Genomic DNA, 6,743 nt, shown 5'->3' on the forward strand with positions numbered 1-6,743 from the left:
GGTACTTCTGACTCCAGGGCTGGTGCTCTATCCACTGTGCCACCTAGCGGCCCCAATCCTGGATACTCTTAATTACAGTATCGACTGACTAATCAAAATCTGTCTCTCTTTTCACAAGAATACTTTATCCAAAGCTTGGCTAAAACCTATTTGAATGATATCCACATCATGCCCCTCTCCTACCAGTTTAGTAATTCTGTCAGAAAAGGAACAAAGATTAGTCTGGCATTACCTCTTCCTCATGAAGTCATGCTGACTTTGTAATGACTGCTCTCCTTTTGAGATGTTCACAATCTCTTTTTTTTTTTTATGATTTTTTTTTTTTTTTAGTGAGGCAATTGGGGTTAAGTGACTTGCCCAGGGTCACACAGCTAGTAAGTGTTAAGTGTCTGAGGCCGGATTTGAACTCAGGTACTCCTGACTCCAGGGCTGGTGCTCTATCTACTGCGCCACCTAGCTGCCCCCACAATCTCTTTTTAATAATCTACTCTAGGAAGAACAAAATGTCAAGAATACGAAGGGAATCAATGAAAAATAAATACAAAGGAAGGTGGCCTAGCCATACTAGATCTCAAACTATATTATAAAGTAGTAATCATCAAAACTATCTTGTACTGACTAAGAAACAGTGTTGGATCAGTGGAATAGATTAGGTACACAAGACATAGCAGTCAATGACCAAATGTTTGATAAATCCAAAGACCCCGGATTTTGGGATAAGAACTCACTATTTGACAAAAACTGCTGGGAAAACTGGAAAACAACAAGGCACAGACTAGGTATAGACCAATATCTCACACCATATACCAAGATAAGATCAAAATGGGTACGTGATTTAAACATAAAGGATGATGCCATAATTAAATTAGAAGAGCAAGGAATGGTCTCCCTGTCAGTTCTATTGGGAAGGGAAGAATTCATGACCAAACAAGAGACAGAGACAATTATGAAGTGTAAAAGAGAGAATTTTGATTATATTAGATTAAAAAACTTTTGCACCAACTAAACCAATGCAACCAAGATTAGAAGGAAAGCAGAAAGCTGGGAAACAATATTTACAGCAAGTATCTCTAATAAAGGCTTCATTTCTCAAATATATAGAGAACTGAGTCAAATTTATAAGACTATAAGCCATTTCCCAATTGGTAAATGATCAAAGGATATGAACAGCCTATTTTCAGATAAAGAAAATCAAAACTATCTATAGCCATGTGAAGAAGTACTCAAATTCATTTTTGATTAAAGAAATGCAAGTTGAAACAACTCTGAAGTACCACCCCACACCTATCAGATTAGCTAATATGACCAAAAAAAAAGAAAATGATAAATGTTGGAGAGGATATGGGGAAATTGGGACACTAATGCACTGTTGGTGGAGTTATGAATTGATCCAACCATTCTGGAAGCAGTTTGGAAGTATGCCCAAAGGGCAATCAAACTGTGCATACCCTTTGATCCAGCAATACCACTACTAAGTCTGAATCCCAAAGAGATCATTAAAAAAGGGGAAAGGAGCTAAATGTACAAAAATAAAATAACCCTTTTTGTGGTAGCAAAATATAAAAAATTGAGGGATGCTCCTCAATGGGAGAATAGCTGAACAAGTTTGCGGTATTTGAATATAATGAAATACTATTGTGCTATAAGAAATGATGAGCAGGGGGGCAGCTAGATGGTGCAGTGGATAAAGCACTGGCCCTGGATTCAGGAGGACCTGAGTTCAAATCCAGCCTCAGACATTTGATACTTACTAGCTGTGTGACCCTGGGCAAGTCACTTAACCCTCATTGCCCTGCAAAAAAAAAGAGAGAGAGAGAGAGAGAGAGAGAGAGAGAGAAAGAAAAAGAGTATAAGCATTACTATTAAAAAATTAAAAATAATGTACTCTAAAAATTTCCCAGGAATTGACATTTGAAAATTCTGGCCTAGAGTTTGCTCTATTCTCTTCTATTTTTTAAAAAAATAATGATATTTTCTCTACTCCAATTTTGTGCAACCTTTTCTGCGTTCCTTGATCTTTCAAATATTATTGGCTGTAGCTCAGCAAAAATATATGCCAGTACTTAGTGGCCAAGGATATAGTACATCTCTGCCAGATGACTTGAATTCACCCAAAGAATCCTAAGTACTCTCTTCTTATAACTCCTTACTTATCTTGGGTATCTTTTTTTTTTCCATTTCCAGTACAATAGTCACATTCCTTGTCAGAGAAAATAGAGGCAAAACAAAATTTGAGTAGTTCTTCCTTCTCTTTTATCAGTTATCATTGTCCCAACTCCTCCAAGCAAAAGTCCCATTTCTTTTTTTTAATCCTTTTTCTCCTGATATAGCTTTAAAGAAAAAAACCCAACCAAACCCCAATACTAATCCTTTCTTGTTTTTCTTAGCTTTCCCTACCAGCCTCAGTTCATCCACAGATTTAGCATTCCTGACAGTATTTTTACAGGACTAGCCCATGCTTGTATAGTCATCTCGTTACCTGGCCTTGCTTCCATTTTCCATATATTTCTTTTAAAAATCTAAGTTGGGCAATGAATTTCCTGCACATTCATTTTGGTCTCCTCAGGCAAAATCTACTTTTCTTCCTCATAGGAATTGTTTCCCTTTGTGTCTTCAGAATTTCATTCTTGAACAGCTCTCATTCTGTTTTGATTGATTTCCCTTGTAGCATGGAATACTACCTATATTCTAACTCTTTTGAAATTTGCTTTCCCTAAATCTAAGATGCATATTAGACTATGCCTTAATTGCTGCTCCTCCATCACAAAGATGGAGTGGTCACATCTCCTCAGGGTTCTCATAAGTTCTCCCTGTTAGTGAGGATCAGATGTCAAATGTAGAATGTAATTTCTCTTTGTTGTTTTATCTTATTTTGAATTAAATACCAGAGAGGGAGGGAGGGAGAGAAAGGGGGAGAGACAGACAGATAGACAGACAGACAGACAGACAGACAGACGGAGAGAATTTACAGGCCAAAACACAAAAAGAGGACTCTGTATGAAATCGTGAATCTCTATTTCATACTGTTTACTTTATAAAAAACTGTATATAATAAATTCTATATGTTATTTTCAAAACTATTTTTGTCTGGGCTTTCTTCTCTTCTTCTGTACATTAAGAAAACATATTTTAATGTAGTTCTTTATTTTTCTATCACTATTGCTAATCTGCCTTTCCCCAATTCTCACTACTTACCATTATTTGAGAGAAAGAAAAGGGGGGAAAAAGAACTTATAGTTAAGTAAACATAGTGAAAACCAAAAATCATGGTCATTACATTGAACAGAGTTCTTAAGTCTCAAAATTCTTTTTCTTTACAATATTGCTATCTTTTAAAATGTTGCTATCATTTAGAAATTATTCTTCTGGTTCTATTCTCCATTAATTTGTTTTACTCAGGACTCTTTGAAATTCTCTTTTTTCATTTCTTACAACACAATAATATTCCATTACATTCATTTGCCGTTTGTTCAACAATTCTCCAGTTGTCTAAGAGGCAATCTAAGGCACCCTTTATATATAAGTTCTTTTCTTATCCCACCTGCCCCTTTAGTTCTGCCTTCAGGATCAGGAAGTTTGTTGTGTTTATGATTACTCTCTACCCAGATTTATTCTCCTTCTTAAATACCACTCTACCATCTCTGATATTTCATGGTTTGGTTTGATGTATTTCTAAATCAAACTGAATGTGTTTAGACCGTCCTTTGTTTCAGATAAGAGGGAGGTTCATCTTATGCCCCTACCTCTTCCTCCATGTATCTATATTCTTTTTAAAAAACCCTAATTATGGGGCAGCTAGATAGCACAGTGGTAAAGCACCGGCCCTGGATTCAGGAGTACCTGCGTTCAAATCCGGCCTCAGACACTTGACACTTACTAGCTGTGTGACCCTGGGCAAGTCACTTAACCCTCATTGCCCTACAAAAAACAAAAACAAAACAAAAAACCCAAAAAAACCCATAATTATGCTAAATAATAAGTTCCCTTTCATTTTTCTTTCTTTTTTACATTACTTTGGTCTTACATTAGTGTAGTTTGCCACTGGAGAAGGAAATAGCAAACCACTCCACTATCTTTGCCAAGAAACCCCCAAATACAGTACGGTCCATGGTCCACAAAGAGTCAGACACAACTGAACAACTAGTCTTACTTTTAACCTCCATTCTATCTCCCTTCTCTGAACAGAATTTATCTAGCTCCAAGACCTCAGTGGTAAATGTGTGTGTATGTGTTTTTATTTAGCTTCCCCAAAACCTTTTGAAGATACTAAGATTCTGAAGGGACACATGTTTCTATTATACATAGCACTGTATTATCCTATAGTTTCTTCCAACTGCTTAACTAAATTTACCTTTTAACTCTAGATTTTTGGGTTTATATTTCAAAGTTCCTTCTTCACTCTGGTTTTTACACCAGGAATGTTTGAAAGTCATCTTTTCAATTAAAGATCCACTTTTTCCTCTGAAGGCTTATACTCATATTTATAGGGTAGGTTATTCTTGACAGTAAGCATATTTTTTTTTTGTCTTTTGGAATACTGTATTCCAAGATTTCTGCTGATTTTAAGTAGAAGGAGCTATGTCTTGTGGGATCCTGGCTATATTTTCTTGGCACTTGAATCACTACTTTCTGGATGATTGCAGGAATTTGCTTGTTGTGTATTTGTTTTTGTTTTTTGTTTAGGGGCACAAGAATTCTAGATTTTGTCTATAACATTATTGGGACTATTCTTTTGGAGGTTCTTTGTAAGACTTATGGAAATCTACCAATAGCTATTGGCAGATTCTGTTTATCTTTACTTTGTTCTGTGGTTCTAATAAATCTAATGAATAAATAGAATTTTCATTTATGATTTCTTGAAATACAATGTCTGTTTTTTAAAATCATGGTTTTTTTTCTGGTAGTTTGATGATTTTAAAATGATCTTTCCTTGGCTTGTTTTCTAGTTGTTCTTTATATCAGACAGCTTATATTTTCTTCTATTTTTCAAATTGTTGATTCTGATCTAATATTTCTTGCTGTCCTATAGAGTACTGATTTCTGTTTGGTCTATTTTAGTTTGTAGAGGTTTCATCTATTTGGCAAGGTTTACTATTTTTCTTCTCAATTACTTATTTTCCTTCCAAATCTTTGAGAACATTTATTACATTTTTACAAATTTCTTACTTCATTAATTCCAGACATTCATATAGTCCTTGTAGAAAATCCATTAAAAAAATCTTATGAGTCTCTACTTGCAATTGTTATAGACCTAGATTTTGGGGGGTGGGGGTGGGGGCAATGAGGATTAAATGACTCGCCTAGGGTCACACAGCTAGTAAGTGTCATGTGTCTGAGGCTGGACCCAAACTCAGGTCCTCCTGAATCCAGGGCCAGTGCTTTATCCATTGTGCCATCTAGCTGCCCCTGTTATAGAACTAGATTTGCAAGAATTTTTTTATACTGATTGTTGTTTTTTCTAGCTTTAGTTACTGAATTGGGATTTTGTGCCAGAGCCTGGCTCTGCATCCTACTGCACTTTTGTGTGGGGGTGATGAAGCTTGTTTGCTCATACCCTGGGTCCTCTGGGTTCCTTCACTGACCTCCTCTTCCCTGGGTTAATGCTGCCACCACCACCCACTTCCCCAGATCTTTGAGGTACAGAGTCTTGGATCATTAGGGCCCTCTCTGGTGTTTCTGGACATTGTGTTAGTGACTTTATAGACCTTGGGTCCCTGGCTTCCCAGATTTGAGGAATGTACCACTGTACTATCTGGCAAAAGCTAGTTGCTGCCCATTGCTACTTCCTGGAGTTTCCAAGATCTTTATCCTGGGACTTTCTGACCATTTGGCCTTTCATAGGAAAGTTCTCCACTCTTGTAATCTCTGTATGCAGAGCCTTGCTGGCTACATGTGTCCTATTTCTAGTTACAGTAATATGCAATTTACTATTAGAGCTATTTGGCTTCTGGATGACTCTTTTTTCCCCTGGGGAGGTAATCAGGGTTAAGTGATCAACTCTGGTTAAGCCCAGGGTCAGATAGCTAGTAAGTGACTAAGGCTTAATTTGAAATCAGGTTTGTGGTCTATCCACTATGCCACCTAACTGCCCCTGGCTAATTTTTTTTTTTTTTTTTTGCAGGGCAATGAGGGTTAAATGACTTGCCCAGGGTCACACAACTAGTAAGTGTCAAGTGTCTGAGGCTGGATTTGAACTCAGGTCCTCCTGAATCCAGGGCCGATGTTTTATCCACCGTGCCACCTAGCTCACCCCCAGCTGACTTTTAAAATGCAATTCTGGGGTAGAAGAAGTCACTGAAGTTTTTTTGTTGATTTCTTTATTATTATTTATTGTGGTGCAAACTTCAGGGTTTTGCTAGAGTTGGTGTGGAGAAACTGGGGAGCTTGCTACCTATCAGACAGCACCTTGGGAGGTGTGTCTCCCTTGTTGGTTTTTTCATCTTTTGGAGAATGAAATTACCACTAAAGGAAGTTGATAAGTTATTAGCGCTTTTGCTCTTGGTGGAGAAGGAACAGCAGCAAATAATTTCTGTGTGGATAATTTCTTATGGCATTATTTGGAGTTTTTGGAGTCTCTGTCTGGATAATTTAAGTACCCTGTCATTACTATATCATGTATCTGTGCTAGGTTTTTGATATGTTACCCAAATTCTCATCTATCTCCTCTTAATATTCTGGTGGTCTCTAGCACACTCTAATCACAAAATCATTAGTTTCTCCTTCCATTAATTTTCACCTAATTA

Source organism: Dromiciops gliroides, chromosome 3 (genome assembly GCF_019393635.1).
Source record: "Dromiciops gliroides isolate mDroGli1 chromosome 3, mDroGli1.pri, whole genome shotgun sequence".
NCBI classification, from domain to species: domain Eukaryota; kingdom Metazoa; phylum Chordata; class Mammalia; order Microbiotheria; family Microbiotheriidae; genus Dromiciops; species Dromiciops gliroides.